At 44.9% G+C, this 20,185-nt stretch overlaps 1 long non-coding RNA gene across 1 annotated transcript; it reads left to right on the top strand.

Moving 5' to 3' along the window:
- Positions 1 to 9,584: 9,584 nt before the first annotated feature.
- LOC121141780 lies at positions 9,585 to 19,671 on the top strand. Its single transcript, XR_005878720.1, has 4 exons — positions 9,585 to 9,703; positions 14,573 to 14,646; positions 15,200 to 15,332; positions 19,189 to 19,671. It is a non-coding gene; the product is annotated as an uncharacterized LOC121141780 (long non-coding RNA).
- The last annotated feature ends 514 nt before the right edge of the window (positions 19,672 to 20,185 follow it).

Below are 20,185 nucleotides of genomic sequence, written 5' to 3'. Positions count from 1 at the left end.
CCTGTCAGCTCTGGCTATCTCTTCAGTGCCTTGTGTCTTCTTCCTCCTTTTTCTTCTGAAATCTGTGGCTTCACAGGTGTGTGTGTGTGTGTGTGTGTGTGTGTGTGTGTGTGTGTGTGTGTACTTTCCCCTCTGCTGGGGTTTCTGGTGGGCTCAGACTTCACAGCAACTGTGTCTGCATTGCCAAAGAAGCTTTGATTTGTTCTGTTCTTCCTGTTGGAGCCTCCCTGGCTGATTAAGTCAGAGGCTTGGCCTAGGTTTTGTTGGCTGGTGAATGGAGCCTCTTCAGTGCTCACTGGTGTGCGTTACCATTGATACTTCCTCCCCCTGCCTCCCTCCCTCTCCCAGTGCAGCTGAGCTGATGGGTTAATCCTGTTGTATACTTGGAAGTCTTACAGGCAAGCTGGGGTAGAAAAAGAAGGCTAGGGTTGGACAGGATGATGGAGACCTTTCTTCCCATAGATAGTCTAATGGCTGCATTTTACTTAATTGGATTTAATTGGGGCCCTGGGCAGAGCAGTTAAAAAGCCTGGCCCACATCTTAGAGAGGGTTAGGGTAAGCCTTGACTGGACTTTCTAGTCTTCTGAGAGGGAAGTCTGCAGGAGCTCTGATTGCTTTGATAGAGATCAGTAACCCTGCGTCTAGACATTGAGCAATAGTCCTGGCTCTAGACACAGGGCAAGGACACTACATATCAACATAGAGCAATGAGACATTGTGTCTAAATACACAGGAATAATTCCAGACCCCAACACAGCAGTATGTAAGCACAGCTTTCACATTCTTAGAGCAAAATGAAAGATACGATGATAGAGATCATGTCTCATTCGCAGGGAACATAGAGAACATGGCTCCTTCTCAGAGAACATAAGAGTACTTCCTAGTAAGAGTTCGGAAGCTGTTTGCCCCATATCCTCCAACCTCACACCTATGCCCCAAACCCTTATGTTGGTGAACTCTCTGATACATTTCCTTCTTAGAGACATTTTGTAGCATTCATTATTTCTTGACATCATACATATGTTTGCTGCTTCTCACCAAAATCGAAGCTTCATTAGGACACATCGTGTTTGTTCATTGATGTCCTTCTCTCCAATGTTGTCTACATCATGCTAGACACTCAAACAATATGAAGAGTGGGTGAGTAAAAACTGCTTTCCTGTGTGTGTGTGTGTGTGTTGGCACTGAAAAGTAAAGAGAGTACCCTAGCTCCAAAGGAAGGAAAGGACTCCCCAGCCCAGCTAAATCAATACTGTACCTTCTGGACTTCATAGTCTCCTTGTGACTCCCTAAAACTCTAGTCCCTGGTTTCCTTTCTTTCTCAAAACAGATTCTTTCATCTTCTCAACAGTGTATAAACAGCTGATAGCTAGTACAGATGATCATAACCTTGAAAGACTGAGAATACCACTTTCCTCCAAATGGAATTCCTGGGAATCTCTGCCCTTGAGCATGGAATGATGAATATAAAACAGTCCAAAACCATAGTAATTAAAACAAAAACATGTTAGAAGGATACGAGGAAAAAGTCATGCTCATATAGAGTTTACCCATTTAAATTAGCAACACACTTTAAAATGCTATTTGATGATACATGGAAACAAGAACATTTCAGTATTCAATCCAAACATTTTACTACTGAAAATTTATCCTAAGAAAGATTTATGCAAAATAAATATCTTGTCATTCTGTTTTTAGCACGTCAGCTTTGGGAATGAAAACCTTAATGATGCTGGGTGGTAGTGTACATCTTTAATGCCAGAAGCAGGTAGATCTCTGAGTTCAAGGTCAACCTGGTCTACAGAAAGAGTTCCAGAAGAGTCAGGGATACACAGAGAAACCCTGTCTCAAAACAACCAAAGCTAAAACCAAAAACACAAGAACAATAAAAACCAAACCAAACCAAAAAATGTAACGATGAGGAAAAAGCAGTGTACATATTGCATACAAATATCAGCAGTGGCGCTGCTTCCTGCTTGTGGGGACTTAATTCAAAATTTTCACAACTCCAGTGTTCAGTTTCTTTTTCTATAAAAATAAATTTCCTTAAAAAGAGTGCTTATGGGGCCTGGAGAGATGGCTCAGCGATTAAAAGCACTGGCTGCTCTCCCAGAGGTCCTGAGATCAATTCCCAGCAACCACATGGTGGCTCACTTTGAATATCTATTTATTTAATTATATCTGTAAGTATTTGGATATATTTAGATCATCCCTTGTCTTAACTAAAGAGAACAGCTTTCCAAAAGAGGCATATTATGAAAGGGTTTCCAGAGTGCTATATTACTCAGCATATGAATGAAAGAGGAGGCTGTCCTATGCAGGGATTGCAATTACACCCCTTACATGGTCTAGGTTATTTAAAAAACATCCAAGCTCACATTAGAATTTCACAGGTGTTAATTTTCCTTTGTGTTCCACCTTCTCCTCCCCAAAGCATTAAGTATTACCCTTTACAACTGATTAGTATGCATTATATTCCTGTAAAAAATTCAGAATAAATTAAAATGTTTCTAGGCCCTTAGGATTGTGGGCTTCTGCCTGGTGGACGAGGACCTGGAGTTGGGATGTGGATAAGTGTAGGGACAGTGGTGAAGGGGCTCTAATATCCTTCCCACACCTGCTCCACTCTGTAGCTTTCCACTTCCAGTACCCAAGGGAGTAGGGGTTTTGCATGTAAACCCACGGCTGCTGTTTCTTGGTTTCCAGCAGGAAGTAAGAATATTGCAGCAGCTAGAAGCACAGTTTCTGCAGACAATCAGTCTTGGAGATGGGTCCCAGCTCTGACACAGACTCGCTTTATGACCCTAGGTCTCTGAGTCTCAGCCATTGCTCGTCTCTGAGTCTCAGATTCCTGATGTACATTAAAGGGAAAATAATGCATGCCTCACAGAGTTGGACTTTAAGGTGATGATGGGTACCATAGCACTAACTCCATGCCTGCTACATTAAGAAAGCATATACCAATTAACAGCCATTATGTATGCCTTTCCCCCTTCTGTGCAGAGCAATGTGAATTTTGCATTCAATTCAGAGTGTAGTTAAATCTTGGAGTAGAGATGTATACAGGAAAGTAAGAGATAGATAGATGGTCCTTTCAGAAAAAAAAAGTCACTTGCTCTCCTGAGATGTGATGACTGGCTCCCTATAGCTTCAACAGACAAGTCCCATGTTGACTCTCAACCTTTGTTGACTGAACTTCTGGTCCACCCCTTAGCTGTAATGTGCCTTGTTCTTGTGATAGCTCAAGTCCCCTCATTTGGAGCCTCCATCCCTCTCTGGAATTCACTTAGCCCAAGTCTTCATCCTTCTGACTCTGATGTCTTTGTTCCTTTCCACTCCTGAGTTAAGGTTTTCCTTTATCTGTCACCCATTCACTTACCTAAGTCTCCCCAGGCTCCCGTTTAGTTTCCCTAGCTCAGTCTTGCTTCTTTCCATATTAACTCCTCCAAGTAATAGATGTATTTAGCATTTATTACTTGTCTTGTAGTTTTGACAAAACACCTCACAGAAACAGCTGTATGGAGGATGCATTTATGTAGGCAAATGGTTTAAGGGGTAGAGTTCATCCTGGCAAGGAAGGCATGACACCTGGGACCACCTTGGTCTCCACCTACTGGAACATGCCACACAGTTTCTTACATCATTGAGGATTGGGAAGCAGGGAGCATGGGAAGCCATCCTATAACTTGTAAGTGGTATAGCCCTAAGTCTTCCAGCTTGGTCCCTTGTCCAAAAAATCCCACAACTTCCCCAAATGGTGTCACCAATAGGACAGCCAGTGTTCAAATACACAGGTCACATGGTCTGTAGGGGTAGTTCAGTGGTAGAATACTTTCCTACCTTACACGAGGCCCTAGATTCAATTTCCTAATACCACAAAACAAAACTAAAGCAAGCATATAAGGGTTGGAGAAATAACTCTGTAAATGAAGTGTTTGCCTTGCAAGCAGAAGGACTTCAGTTCAGTCCTCAGATTCCCATTATAAGGAAGAAAGAAAATAAGCTGAATACAATGGTACATGCTTATAGTTTCAGCTATGGCAAGAGAGACAGGGGGATTCTTGGGACTTGAGGCCAGTCAGCTTAACCTACTTGACAAATTCTGGGCCAACAAGAAACCCTATGTCTACTTATTTATTTGTTCTTTTAAAAATATATTTATGTATACGAATGTATACATGTAAGTGTACTGTGTGTGTGTGTGTGTGTGTGTGTGTGTGTGTGTGTGTGTGTGTGTGTCTGATTCCCACAGGGGTTAGGGGACAGTTCCATATGCCCTGAAACCAGAGTTTTGGATGGTTGTAAGCCACCAGGTGGGTACTGGAAATCCACCTGGGAGAGCACCGATTGCTCTTCAGTACTGAGCCGTCCCTCCAGCCCACCTTTAAAATAGAGGAGTGGAGGGTGCCTGAGAAACAACCCCTGAGCTTTCTCTCTGGTCTCTGCATACATGTACATGTGCACCAGCACCTGCCCACATGCGTGCTCCTCAACACACACATAGGTACATGCACATTTATACACCAAATACATGCACTTGCTGCAACTGTTCCAAAGTCCATCCCCAGTGACACACTTCCTCCAACAAGGCCACACCTACTCCTACAAGATCACACTTTCTAGCAGTACCACTTTCTATGAGCCTATAGGGGCCATTTTTGTTCAAACCACCACCAAGGCCCTAGCAAGGTTGGTGTGAACTAGCTTTGCAGAAACTCCCAGTAATCAAGTTGGTTATGGAGTAAAACAAATCTCCCATCTGTCAAGGGAGAAAAGTGACTCCCAGGCCTACTAAGACAGTTCACGTAGGCTGCGAACAAAGTGTCCGTTGTTTATATTGTTGAGGTGTTGGGGTTACACAGTATCTGCCTGAGAACCCCTCAGTGACAACTCCCCTGACTCCTTACAAAGCAGACACAGACATTGAGTGGTGTGTCTGGTGCTCAGAATGGAAGTTTATGAACTCAGGGAACAGAGGTCCGCAGACTCAGCCCACTGGTGTTGTGGCATCTTGCTTTGCCAGTGAACTTGTGATGGTAGCCACACCCTTTCAGTGTGGTTTCCGGTTCAGACGTGACCCCTTTTAAGGCAGAGGAAGGGCTGGACGATGCTGTCTTGGGTTGCATGGTGAGAGCATCTGAAGGGCAGAGACTGCATCTTCTGGAGCAGGAAGACTGAAGTGGTTATTTACTCTTATCTGTGTAAGTGCTTCCCTAATAAATACCTAATTATCATTTATCTTGGGTCTGGTGGATTCATTTTAACCCCGCCTTCACACCAGCATCTTCATCTTTTCCTCTGTGATAAAAGAAGTTGAAACTCTGCCAAAACTACAGCCTCCCCAGGTCTCTGGGGACCGGAAATCTGGAAAGAAGGTTGCCAAGGAAGGGGGTGGTCTATGTATGTGTGGGAGGCTGAGAATTGGAGGCTGTCGGGGGTGAGTGAATCCCCACGAAGTCAGTAGACATGAGCACACACTGACAGGTGGCTGTAAGCCGGGAGAGTGAGGAACCTCCATTCAGTGGAGAGAAGGACAAGTGGACCGTGAGCTTTCCACCCAGAGAAATTCTCCGTTTTGAATCTCAGCTCCTTTCTTTAATCAGCAAGTGCCCATGAATGGATCTCTAGGTTCTTGCTTGAGTTGTATCACGCCCGTCTGAACTTTGCCTTGGTGAAATGATGTGGTCCGTCCCTCACCAGAAACTCCCCAGACTGGAACAGAGCCAATGGCGCATGCTCTCTGCTTTGCTGATGTACACTGCATACCATAGCTTCTCTTTAATTTTGAGGCATTTTCTCAGTGTGTGTGTGTGTGTGTGTGTGTGTGTGTGTGTGTGTGTGTGTGTAGAAACTGAAAGGGAGGCTCATGTGAAAGCAAACAACCCTGACTATAGAGCCTTGGCTACTCATTTATCTTTTTTTTTTTAAGCTATGTGTTTGTGTGTATGTATCTGTGCGCCAGAGTGCAGGAGTTATGTGTTTGTATGTATGTATCTGTGCACCAGAGTGCTTAGGAGCTGCTGGGAACCATACTTAGGTCCTCTGTAAGGGTAGTTAGTACGTTCTCTTAACCAATAAACAATCATCTCTCCAGGTCCAAGCTCCCTTTGTCTTAACAGCTTGTTGTTGATGTTATAAATGGTGTTTATGGTTTCATAAAACTTGTTACAAAATCTATGGGAACTGGGCTATGTATGAGCTAATCATATGGTCTCACAAAATGGAAATGTCTGTAAAAAACAATCATTTCCAATCCTGAGGCATTGTCTATGCCGACAGATCTGTGTAGGGAAGAAGATTGGACAGAGCAGAGGTCAGTAGAGGGGGAGAATGAACACGTTGCTAGATTTTGTCCATCTTCATTCATCTGGAAAGCTATTTCTTTCTATTTAGATGCTCTGGGCTTTTAGGGGAGAGAAAGTGTTCTGCAAAGGTATGACAAGGTTGACACACATTAAAATGAAACTAAGTGATGGCCTAGTTTTTCCTTGATCCTGAACTTCAGGTAACTGGGTGTGTCTTTCAGAAAGATGTATATCGAGAACTTTACAGGTTGAAAAGTTTACGGAGCCCCTCCATGAATGCTGGAGACGATCTGAGCCCTTCGTACACAGACACCTAATCTCTGGGCGATCTAACCATCCTTGCCTTTGCTAACATTTCTGGAGCACTGGAAAATCCAAGAAAAACTTGAAAAAACCAAAAAAGACAATAAGAGGACCCAAGGTCAAGACTAGAATGGAAACAGATGTGCTAAACACAACTGTCTCTGCATGGTTACATTTTGTGTTTTCAAATTTATTTTATTGGAATATAACTCATAAAATCCATCATTTAAAAATGTACAAGTCAATAGTTTCTAGTACATTCACAAAGCCATACACAGTCACCATGGCCTTCTAATTCTAGAATACGTCATTCCCCGCAGGAAGAAACGCTATGCTTATTAGCAGTCTAGTTGGCTTGGATGTAGGCTTGCCTCTAATAGGCCTCATTATTCATCCATTCAGTCAGCAAACATTTATTGCTCACTTGCCAAGGTTGCAGGATTGGCATAATTTAACTCTCCCCTTTCAACAGAGGCATGCGCAGCACAAAGTGTTGAGGATCACCTACAGGGTTACATAAAGTCTGCAGGTGTGAGACGGTGGGAGGCAGGGCAGGGCCGTTTATCACTGAGAAGTAGGATGGGGAACCGAGGTTGACAAAAAAGTATACGGTGTGGTTGTAGGTTCTTCGGGAACGTTTGGGTATTGCTTAGATTCCTTTGTAAGAGTCTATGGCTTCTAGGAGTTGTTACCTCCCTAGAAGAGGTGTTTGCCAGTAAACCAAGCCCTGTACATCTTTAGACTCCTGGTCTCTCCACGCTCCCTGCCCAGTCTATACCCAACTGCACATGTTCTCGCTATTGTCACTTCTCTACTCATTTTCCTTGCATAGTTTTCTTTCACTTGTCTTTTCCAATTATTTCTCCACTTGGATATCTTTTATGTTTTATTACCTTTTCTTTTCCTTTCAGTTTTGTCCTTCATTCTCCTTCTCCTGCCACCCAAGATGCCCAACCGATTAGGATGAGAGAAAGAAGGGACTTCCAGGGTGGAGAATGAAAGCATGTCTCCTGTGCATGCACGGCCAAGTTTAGAAGTGTAAGCTCTGCCCAGAGCCTCTTTCAGCCATTCTCTTCTTTCCACTAGAATGAGATGGTATCTTTTAAGCTTTTATTGCGAATCCTACACTGGGCGGAATTGCTTTTTCCAACTATCCAATAAGGTAAACACTATGATGATCTCCAACTACAGACCCACAAATTCGAGCCTTGGAGTGACTAAATGACTTGTTGAATGTCACAAGCTAATAAATGAAGGTAAGTCATCCAAAGCCAACCCTGTTTGACTGCAGCACATAGGTGGTGACTTTATAACACTTTGCTTTGAGAGTTCCCTCTTTCTGCCAGGCCACCTCTCTCTTTAGCTAATGTTGTTTCTCTACCCAGAACCAAGCCTTCAGCCTGGCTGGCTTTTTGCCAGGGTTAGCAAACGGGGTCCTAGGCCTGTACAGCACGGATCTCTATGGAGCATTGTAACTGCTGGTGCAAGGCAGTAAAATCTTAACGGTCTCCAGGAAAGAGAGCTGTAAATTCTTCTGAAGCCCGCTTGGGGCGTAAAGGTTCACGCCTCCTCCTCTTTTTCCTCTACCCCCCACCTTCATTAACTGCCCCCAGATTTCATGAAAGGGGCCATGCATTCACACAGGGCCTCACATCCCAGCAGCCTTCAGCTGTAGCCAAGTTTATGTTTCATACTTTATAAAGAGAAGAAATCAACTTTGTTCAGGAATGTAGGCATGTGGCCTGTGCTTTGCGGGGGGGGGAGGTGGTGAACGACTAAGTGCAGAACTAAAGAATGACACAGGGCATGGAAGGCACCTCAAAGAAAAGTTTGCAAAAAATAATCCCCATGGGGGTCCTGGGATTTTTTTTCTTTTTCTCAATTATTTTCATATTGTTACTTAGTCCCTAATGGGCCAGCTGTGGTTCTTTGGCAAAATTCATTTGGTTATTCAGAACTGAGCTGGGAAAGAAATAGTGGCAGAGGTTTGAGAGGAACAGAAGTTCATCTCAGGGAATAAATGGGCATGTCTCAGGACACATGATAGGGTGACAGATGGACCCCTCTTAGAATCTCCTGTCCCAGCAAGAATTAGATGACATTTAGACAGAATGCGAGGGTTCAACTGGGGGAAGCGACCAGTGGGACGACAGGAGGGACCCATGTGTCCTAGCCGTAACACTTCAGGAGGCTGCTGTGACCTATTTCTCCAGGGTGGAAGGCTACAGGATGGAGACCCAGGTGGAGAAGGGAGGGGCAGATCCAGGGTGGGTGGGACCAAGTGGGACTGGGGCTCTGACAGGCAGAACAAAAGAGTTTTATATGTCCTGTGACATAAAACCCAAAATGTCTTTGTCCAATCTTGCCTCCCTCTTAGCTCCTACGCTCTTGTGCATTTCACAGGAAATTGGGTGCCTGTCAAATTTCTTTACTCCTACCTCATGAAATGGAGGTTAGGGTGGAGTTGGCTTAGACTCCAGAAATTTCTAGAATTTGTTTCTTTAATTAACTTTTAACACCTGTGTGATCAAAAGTGAAATACCAGCAGAACTGGCAGCCACCAGGTCTAGACTTCACCGAATGGTAGGACAGGACATGCTTGCTGGTGTGTGTGTGTGTGTGTGTAAGTTCTGTATGTATGTGTGTAAGGGAGATGAGATGAATAATTTGTACTTCAATGTTTTGCTGAAGCCCAAATCTCAAATTTGAGTAAAGAGTTGAAAATAGGGGGTAAATTATGCTTTCTTCTTACTAATGTCAGTTGAGTCTGGGGTCTCTTGGTCTCTGTGTCTCTCTCCTGCTCGCTTCCCTGTCTCTCTTCCTCTTTACTTCCCCCTTTCCTCTCTTTGGAGTCTTGTCCAGTGCCTGGCACCCAAGAGGTTCTTACCAATGCAGGGGTCACTATGGAGTGTGGAAGATTAGAAAGGCCACTGGGTCCCTCTCTGGTTTTGTCCTGTCTTGCTGCAGGAGAGAAAGTCAAAACGGATTCTTTCGGCTACCCCTCCTGAAAGTGTCCACAAGACCTTCATGGGGGAGGTGTCCTGCTCAGGAGGAAAGAATAGAAACCAGAAGCTACCAAGAAGAACCTGAGAAAGTAGGTCTGGCTGATATCTCCCAGCTTTAACCATTAGATCATAATCCAGGCACTCGCCTATAGGACTGACCATTCCTCACTAAACCTAAACACTCATAATGCTCGAGTCAATTTATTGGACTTTTCTATTTTCAATCTGCCTTCTTGTTATAGGTTATCAGCCATGGCTTTGCCTCACCTACTTTCCTCCCTCCCTCCCTCCTTGCCTTCCTTTCTCCCTTCTTTCCTCCCTCCTTCCCTTCCTTCCTTTCTTCCTTTCTCCCTCCCTTCCTTCCTCCATTCCTTCATTTCTTCCCTCCCTCCCTCCTTCCATGTTGGGTATTGAATCCATAAAAGCAAACATTATAGTAACTACACCTTCAGACTCTTACAATTACTTTTACACAAATGATGCTCAGTCTTTTTACGATTTATTTCTGTGTCTGTGTCATGTCTATGTATATGTGCCACATGTGCTCAGGTGCCCATGGAGAGAAGAAGACAGAGTCAGGCCCCCTAGAGCTGGAGTTCCAGGCAGTTATGGGCCTCCCAGTGTGCATGCCGGGGACAGAACTTGGCTCTTCTGGAAGAGCAGTGCAAACCGTAACCACTGAGTAGTCTTGCCAGCTCCAACTAAGTCCAGATTGTCTCCCATCTCTGGTCCTTAGAAATCCTTGCTGTAAGAGTAGGGAAATGCCTGATTGCCTGCTGGCAAATCAAAGCCACGCAGCTTGATCTCCATCCTTTCCCCGACAAGGAGTCCCTCTGCAGGAGTACCTGAGTGTCTGCTGTTGCTGACAGAGTAGGCTATGCAATCGGCTGAAGTCTCATGCTCAGATAATATCACAAGTTCCTATGGGCCTAGTTCCTAGGGGCTGAGGGACAAGAGGTACAAGAGAAGGAAGCTGCCCTGGGCTCTGGGCTCTAGTGAGAGGCTATCAGACGCCCTTCCTTTGGCTAACTGTCTCGATGGAGTCCCTTCACATTTCCTGTCTTCCCAGCCCCCAGCTCATATTCCCGTGACAGCACAGGTCCAATCTCTCTGGTTTCCACAGACTGTTTTAACTCCAAGCAGATCCTTACTGCTTTCCATGGTGCCTCCAGCCCTTAACTACTCAGCAGTTCCATAACTGCTATGTGGTTCTAGGTCCCAGCCAGTGAGTTTCTCTTCACTAACTCTGGGGTGGGGGCAGGTTTGAATGCTTGAGTTCTGAGATGGTGTTGGTGATACTGCGAGGACCGGGTCAGATCCCCTCTGACCACCCTTTCTTCAGACTCCCTCATTGCAAGCACATCCTGCCTTTTTTTTTTTGCTTTGCTTCCTGCCAAGCCTGCTGGATGCTTTAAGTAACAGGCCTTCACAACACTCCCGTGACGTAGGTACAGCTGATAGTCTTATCTCAAGAGGAAGAAATGGAGGCACAGAGGCTGTGTATCTCGTGCAACGTAAGTGATGGAGCTGGTCAGCCTGACTCCAAAGCTGGGGTATTTAATGGTCCTACCATGTTGGGTTAACTGCTTGAGTGTCCGCCCCATCCCCCCACCACCTCCGCACAGCTCAGATTCTCTACTGTGGAATCCCTGAACTTTATGAACATGGTACCCTATCATCCTGCACCAGTCTCTCCCCAAACTTCTCTTTGCTGCTGGCTAAATACATTAACAGGAAATAGGCATTTCACAGGCACCAAGACCTTCTGACTTCTACAAGGGAAGTCAAGTCTAACTTTGGAGAGAAACCTGAAGTGTGAACATTTTTAAAGAAAGGCAGTTCTACTGCTTCCAGTAATAGATGGTAATACAAATGAATGGCTAAAGGAACCAATCCCAGAATTCCTCTCAGTCTTCACAAGTAAATAAACACGGCTAATTTGCATATAAGCCTCATCGCCTTGGATCAGAGGCTGATCATACATCAGAATATTGCATCTAATTTTTCAGAATCTGGTAAGGGTTACAACCCTGTGTTTGTATTAGACCAGGCTGGTCTCGAACTCATAGAGATCCTCCAGCCTCTGCCTCCCGAGTGCTGGGATTAAAGGCATGCACCACCACTGCCCAGCACATGCATCTTCTTAAATCAGCTTCCCTCTCTACCTCCTTCTTGGACCAATGTGTTTTGTTTCTGACGACAAGTCTATGCTTTATGTTTTAGGAAGCTCTGACAGGCTGTGGTGAGTGGATGAGGCCTTTGGAGATGAGGCTGGTCTTTGAGAATTTGTCTACTGGAGTCCATAGACACTCCAGTGCTTCCTGCACTTGTTCAACACCAGATTCACTTCTGGTCCAAAATGCCAATTCCCCAGGCCCTCCTAGAGACCACATAGAACAGTGTTTTAGGACCGAGCCCAGACATCTGAGTGCAAAAACAGAGAGGCAAGCAAAACCAGCTCCTGGGGTCTCCTGTGGCAGGGTGGTGTGGAAAACCACTGTGATGCTGGTAGCTCTGATGGAGCAACCCAGCTAAGAGTATATTTAGCTAAGGGTCAAAAATGGAAAAGTACAGGTCAGGACACACCAAATAGGTGGGTGTGTGTCCTTTCCTAATTAGAGTCAACTTCTGTGGGTTGTTCTCTAGGACTTAGAGAACAAGTGTTACCCAGCAAGGACAGCCCGGGTCAACCTTTATTGGCCTGGTTTCACCCTCTCTCCACCTTGTGTGAAAGGTCACAGCCAGGCCATCTCTTTGGCGGCTGGCATAAAATACCCCAGACTAGGGTGTCTCATTCACTCCCCCTGAGCTTTGGGAGGCAGGGCAGCTGGCTCTTTGTCCCCGGCCGGCGGCTCATTTGCTGTGAGTTTCAGGCAACCTCACAAACCCCTGCATCCCGGTGAAATCTGGACTGTTTCCCTTCGGCTGTAGCCCAGGGTCTCTGGCTTTTCTCTTTTTCGTTTTTCCTTTTCTTTTAAGAAGCTCAAGAGAACTTAAAAAGCCGATCCTTGAAAGTTAAGCATTTCTAATCACATAAAGGTGTCTGCGGCGCCCGAGCTGAAGAGTTTGTCTGGGAGCTTCCGTCTTTCTCTGTCTCCCCTTCCCTCTTCAGTCTTTCTGGACTCTTATCTACCCAGTTTCTTGCTGGATGCTCGCCCCCCACCTCCAGCCCTCCACCCCCTCTCCCGCGCCAAGGTCTCTATACTTGGGGCGGACAGAGTAAAGGAGAAGGCCTTGGTCAGAGGTCCAGAGGGGGGAGGGACAAAGTCATGTGCTCCCATGCTGGGCCCAAGAAGACTGTGAGAAAACCCCTCTCCCCATCTGCAGCCCAACCCGGTGGGAGTCAATTAATTCTGAATAACCTAAAACGACAGAGGTATTTGCATTCACAACCTGACTGATGACCGTATAAAATTGATTTATGAATTAAAGTGCTTCCCCTCCCTTTATCCCGATTCAGTCTGTAATTGATTATACGTGCTGCAGCGAAATTAAATAAAAGAAAATTAAAAAGAAAAGTGAAAAAAGAGAGAGGCCTTTGCTCGGCAGTCCGGCATTCTCAGGGCTCTCTGGGACCAGCTATTCTAGCTACCACTTATCATTTTTTGTATTTAAAAAGTTTCTTCCAGCTTAGCTTCTACCTCCCTCTGTCCCTGCCCCGTCTCCACCACGGTTAGCATTTTCTTTCCCGGCTTCCTCCTCTCTGAACATTTGGGTTAAGACAAAGCATCTCCCAGGTAGAACTGCACCTGGGAAAATGTGAGAGGTGAGCAAAATGTCCTCCGTCTCCTCCCGTTCTGCACTGGTCTTTGTCCTTTTGCTTACTGCCCCTCCTCCGCTTTTTGACTGCCCTCCACTCTAGCTGGATAACAGCAAAATTCCCATGTAGCAAGCTCCATTACGTATTCTTTTTATTTATTGATTTATTGATACAGGATTTCTCTGTGTGACAGCCCCAGCTGAGCCGTCCTAGAACTCTCTTTGCAGACCAGGCTGGCCTCAAACTCAGAGATCTGCCTGCCTCTGCTCCCTGAGTGCTGGCTCCTAGCAGGAATTATATTGATAATAAGCATTTTAATGGATAACTGGATAACCCCTTTCTGCAGAATTTTTCCACAGGAATTCAAGGATGAATGTGCAATTACAATATCTCAAGGTGCATTTAGCAAAAGGAAGTTTTCTATTAATAGGAGGGGTGTTTTGTTTTGTTTTGCTAAATACATTTTTATTTGATATTATACATAGACCACAGTAAGTGCCTTCCAGTGGTAAAAGGCAGCATCTTTTGACTTAGGGGATCCTAATTAAAATGACATGATCAAGTCAATAGACAGTTACTTCCTAACGTTTAGCCATTGCCTGTAACAGACCAGTGAACACAAACTGAAACACAGGTGAGTCTTCTCGTTTCTGAGACAGTGACAGAATTTCCCCAGTGTTTAAACATACTCATATGCCCAGTTATATAAATTTAAGTGTAAGACCATTCAATAGGTTTGAGGTAACACCCCCCATCTTTGTGGAAAGTAGAACTTTAATAATTAGGTCCAATCCTATCTTGAGAAAGGGAGGGCAGTGATAGTATTATTCAATTCGAATTGTTATTTTAAAAAAGGTCACATCCACTTTGCTACAAGTCAGTTTTACTTAAACCAGGATTGTCCAGCAAAAAACATTGTTAGCCATTAATGATCTGAATTTTAGTGTATGAATTAAATTACAGTACACATTAAAAGTCATGAGACATTGTTTTGTAATAAGCTAAGGCAGCAAAATTACTCATTAGTAACCCCTTTAAGATGAGGTATTAGGTCTGTCCTCTCTTCTTCTTCTTCCTCTTCTTCTTTTTAATTTAAATTAGAAACAAGCTTGTTTTACATGTCAATCCCAGTTCCCTCTCCCTCTCCTCTCCCTTGTCAACCACTAACCCCCTATCCCATCTCCTTTCTGCTCCCCAGGGATGGTGAGGCCTTCCAAGAGGGGTGTTTTAATCAGGGGCGAAGAGGAGCAGAATTCAAACCACCCAGAAAACGTAAGAGCAGGCTTTGAAACGTGTTGGGTCAGGGATCTGAACATTGCCACCTTTGTGTTCCTGGTTCATCACTTTCTTATTCTTTCTGTGACTGTTTAAGAGACAGATGCCTGTTAAACTAGAGGTGACATGTACAAATCCCCTTCAAGTACAGCTCACCAAAAATTGCAGTGATGCCTGAATCCTTGCCTAGCCTACTTTGAAAACAAGGCAGTTCTAGCTCCAGCGTGCTCTGGTAATAGAAGGATTAAAGGCTGTCTGCCTACCTCAAACCCAGTGCTGCTGTTTGAGCAATACATGGGGAGCTGTTTGTCACCGAAAACTAGACTTTGAGCACACTGCCTTTGCAGTGACTGTCCCATTCTCCCCTCTCCTACCTCAGCACCTCCTAGTTCTTGATACTCATCTCTCTGCTTCAAGTTGCTGCATCTTTGAGTCTCCTTCCTGATCACTGAGACGAGCAGAAAACTGTGAGAGAGTTCTCAGAGGTCCTGGTACACAGAATACCCCACCCATGACTGAATGGGCCCCATCTTTTCCTCTTCCACATCAGGACCTCAGGGATGTTGCCCCCAGTTCCTGGCATTCATTTCCCTGTCTCAGTTGCTGTGTTTTGCAGTCTCCTTCCTTCTATGGCCTTTGGCGGGTACGAAGCTGACTCAGTTCCTCTAACGTCTGATGAACAGGTTAGTGGTAAAACCCGAATTAAGTGCTGTTAGCCACGTTTCACAGAAAGCTCACAAAGCAGGAAGTGGTTGTTCAGGCCTGGCTGGAGAAAGGTCTCTTTGTTGCTAGCTGGCATGAAATCTGCCTTCTCAACAAGGAGCTCTTCTGAGGAGAGACCCCTGAAAAGGCACGTGAAGTGAAGTGGCAATCCTGTGAGAACCTCGAAAGTTAGAATCTCTCCAGGGAAGGTTCAAGAAGTGGGAGTGTGGTGAGAAAACTCCCGACAGGTGCTGAGGCAGCACTGGCGAAGGGAGGCTGGCCTGCAGAAGAGGCTTGGAAGCCCGCTTCTCCCTGTCTCAGCAGGGCCTACCTGAAGTAAGGTTAGACAACATGAAGATCCACACAGCCTAGTTCACCCACACAAGACCTTCGTGAAAACTCCAAGCTTTTTCTTTCCTTCTTTTTTTCTTTTTCTTTTTTTGCTGGTTGGGATCATTAAGGGAAAAAAAACCAATCTGTGAGCATATCTGTACACTGAGGAGCTGTGTACTGAGGTACTGGGTACTGGGGTACGGAGTACTAAAGTGAGTGCAGAAACATAAGGTGACAGGAAGTTGCTGAGAGAGAATTCCTAGGAGACAAACCATCCCTACACCTTTGCCAGTGGAAAACCCCATACTCACAGACAAGAAGAACACAGCAAGCATTTTCTATGTTTGTAGAGGTCAAGAACACCAAATTAATAGAGAGGGAACTAGTGGAAGAGATGTAAAGTAGATGATTCTAATTTCTAAGAACCTCCCTTTTTGGGTCAAGACTGGGCTGGTGAAACCCACAGAAACTGCTGACCTGAGCAAGGGGGAGCTCATGGACCCGACTGATGGCTGAGAGGCCAGCATGGGACTGATCCAGACCCCCTAAATTTGGGTGTCAGTGAGGAGGCCTTGACAATCTATGGGGTCTTGGGTAGTAGATCAGTATTTATCCCTGGCATATAAATGGACTTTGGGAGCCCATTCCACATGGAGAGATGCTCTCTCATCCTGGACACATGGGGGAGGGCCTAGGCCTTGCCTTGGATGAAATGACAGACACTGGAGATCCCCCCATGGAGGGCCTCACCCTCCCTGGGGAATGGAGTGGGGATTGGGTAGAGGCCTGGGGGGACTGATGGGGGATGGGGGAGGAGGGGAGGAAGAGGGAGTTGGGATTGACATGTAAAGCAAGCTTGTTTCTAATTTAAATAAAAAACAAAACAAAAGGAGAACCTCCCTTTCCAAAAGAAACAAAGAACTTGGTGACTAGTTCCCTAAGGCTGATGGTTTCAAAACCCAGGTGAAAAGATATTAATGGCAGACTTTAAGGGCACTGCCTAGATTTCAGATTGGTGTTCCTTCCTCTGAGACAGGGTTTCTCTATATTGTTTTGGAGGTTGTCCTGGAACTCACTCTGTAGACCAGGCTGGCCTCGAACTCACAGAGATCCGCCTACCTCTGCCACCTGAGTGCTGGGATTAAAGGTGTGTGCCACCAATGCCCGGTCTTAACCTCCAATATGATTGTATGAGGAGGTGATGAGGCTGGTGAACCATGATGAATCAGTATTTTATGAAAAGTAATTATCTCTATTGACCATGAAAGACATAACCAGAAGATAGCTATTGGCAATTGTGGAGTCAGGTCAGACCCTGAACCTGACAACACTTTGATTGTGATCTTCCCAACCTCAAACTGACTATGAAGCTGAGAATGACCTTGAACTCGTGATTTTCCTACCTCCTCCTCCTGAGTCCTGGGATTATAGCTGTGACCACCGAGCCCAATATATTTACTACTGGGAATCAAACTCTGAGCTTCTTGCATGTTAGGAAAGAACTCTTCCAACTAAGCTGTAGCCACATTGTTGGTCTTTGAACTCTTTGTTGGAATGATCTTACATAATACCGATTGCTTTTATGGTTCTAATCAAGGGGTAGAAATGATTTCTGAAGGCATGAAGTAGCTTGCAAATACAAACAAACAAAAGCAAGAAATAAAGGAGTTAAGCTGGGCAGTGGTGGTGGCACATGCTTTAATCCCAGCACTCAGGAGGCAGAGGCAGGCAGACTGGTCTACAAAGCTACACAGAGAAATCCTGTCTTGAAAAACCAAAAGAGAGAGAGAGAGAGAGAGAGAGAGAGAGAGAGAGAGAGAGAGAAGAAAAAGAAATAGTTTGCTAATTTCTAGAAAAAGACCCAGCACAAATAGCAATGTTGTTGGACTGAGTGGCCATCATTGTAACCATGCCTGTCAAAAGCATAGGACAGTTCACAAGAGTGCTATCACAGAGTCTAATCTTCCTTAAGCAATGGCTTCCTGGAAGATGTCAAAGCTCAAGAGAACAAAGACCAAAAACTCAGGTTAACAGTAAGAGGGGCAGGCTAAAGAGTTGTTGAAACACACAATTGAGGTTCTGGGATTGGTTTTGTCATGATGGCCTGTTCAAACATTCTTGGCAAACCGTTTAGGTATGTGGTTGCTTTTCTAGAAACATCTTTCCCTTTGGCATCCCAGGGGATTTCTTGCTGTTCTTAGTGCAGATGTTTCTCCTGTTCTTTTTTCTATAGTTGCTACAGGGATATTCTCTGCTTTGGTGCAAAGGGGACTCAATCTTCCAATATCCTAATAGGTCTTCCATGGTCCCCCTACCACAGGAGTCACACCCCCACACACTTCAGTCTCTCTCTTCTATGGTCCTTCTACCACAGGGAACCCTCAGTCTCTCTTCTATGGTCCTTCTACCACAGGGAGCCCTCAGTCTCTCTTCCATGGTCCCCCTACCACAGGAGTCACACCCCGACACACTTCAGTTTCTCTTCTATGGTCCTTCTACCACAGGAGGCCTCCGCTTCAGTCTTCAATTCCACTGCTGTCTGCACTCTTGCTACAATTACATTGTCTTTTTAAAGGGCAGAATCTGGCCCAGTCCTGAAGAACTTTCTTGCTCTTATATTTGGTTTACTTGGCCCAGTTTCCCAATGAATTTAGTGTTCTTGTTTTTTTGTTTTGTTTTGTTTTGTTTTGTTGAGACTCAGTCTCACTCTATAGCCCAGGCTGGCCTGGAACTCACCATGTAGCCTATACCTTCCCTGAACTTCTCACAATCTTTCTGTCTTGGCTTCCTAAATCCTGGATTTTAAGTTGTGTGTTGCCATATCTGGTTTCAGTTCAGTGTTCTCATACTTACCAAAAGGGAAATATGTTATTGATTGATTGATTGATATTGTCATTAATATTTGCAATGCTAGGGATCAAACCCAGGGTTTCACACTTGCTAGTGGAGCACCTCTGAGCTATATCCACATACTTGTCATTTACAGACAGCATTTTTCCTAACTGAGCTAAAAAACCTCATTCTGCCTCCAACAAGGTTCTGCAGGTTTGCAGGGTAACATAAGAGCCCATTTTCTTGGAACCTGGCTCTATATCTAAGATACCCAGAAGGTAACGAGTAGAGAACAAATCCTAGTCAAGATAATAAACAAGGACTTGGCAGCAAGTCCCTGTCTATGAAAGTAAATGCAAAAAAAAAAAAAGTCAAAGAAATGAATAGATACCTGTGGGAAAGGCCAACAGCAAAGACTTTCAGGAAAAGAAAAACGAGTAAATGGATTCCTGAGAAAGATCAGGTCTAATGTATGCAATTCCTTTGACTCAACAAAGGGAGTAAAACAATCATGGTTTGAGTCATGGGAAAAGATAGGCTAGGATAATAATAAAAAACTGTTTTCGATGGAATGATCTAGTGCGCTTGCCCCTTTTCTCTGATTAAGATGTTTCCCAGGTGCCTTCAGAAGATCGCTTGTAGTTTTTCTTTCCGTTTTTTGTCTTGTTTTAGCTTAGCTTCTGGTGGTGCTGGGATGTGACATCCATCAATAAAAGAGAAGTAGATGACTGCAGTTAAAATTAGCAGACAGAAGCCGGGGCCTCAGATGAGAAGTTGCAAATAGTGAAGTGCTGTCTGGAAGAAGACGGGTTCCCAAAGGTAAACTTCAGTCCTGTGGATGAACAGGCCACCCGAAAAACTGCCATCCGGCCATAACCGCTGAAGGGTGAGGAACAAGCATGCACTCTGAGCTGTTTAAGTCATTAATCGTCTCTCGTTGGTCACCACTGCACATGCAGTGCCTGACACAGAGAGCACTGCGGGAAAACTGCTTTTGTCATTCATAAGCAAGCCAGAGAAAAGAAATGAAACCCTCAGGGACTTGTAACATTTGCTTGGTGTGTCATTCGTGAGTAGCCGCGTATTTGCTGTTTCCAGAATAAATGCTGTCTCAGGTGGGAATGACAGGTTGAAAGAATGTTGGTCTGGGTTTAATAACAAATCAGTGTTTTCGCTCAGATGAAGAAATAACTTAATAATTACTTCAAGATGGTGTCTGATGGCCTGATATTAATATATACAAAGCAAGAGAATGTATACCAAACAAGAAAACTTGAAAATGTCACATTCATTTCTGACTAGACACTAGCTTGAGGGGATAGACCAATTTCACTAGAAATATGAGGACTTGTTTCATCGAAAATCGTCTTCTAACCTTTGAGCTGAAGTTCCAGACTTGCAAAAGAGTGACTCTCCCAGGTCTGTGAGTTCCCCTGGTGCCCCAATCCTTGTACCACATCAAGCTGTATGCTCTAGAGAGGTCCTCCTCAGGGACTGGGTTCAGACAAACAGTGACAGGTAAGGGACAAAGGTGCTAGTGGGCTCCCGGCAGCCTCTGGACTGGGCGGAGCAGAAGAAGGACTGACTGGAAAAGTCCCGAGTTCTGACACTGGGAAGGGGAGCACCCCAGTCGGTGCCTTACACCCACCACACTTCAGATCAGGCGAGC

Source organism: Mesocricetus auratus, unplaced genomic scaffold (assembly GCF_017639785.1).
Source record: "Mesocricetus auratus isolate SY011 unplaced genomic scaffold, BCM_Maur_2.0 Super-Scaffold_100008, whole genome shotgun sequence".
Taxonomy (NCBI): Eukaryota; Metazoa; Chordata; class Mammalia; order Rodentia; family Cricetidae; genus Mesocricetus; species Mesocricetus auratus.
This window is presented reverse-complemented; position numbering and strand designations above follow the sequence as displayed.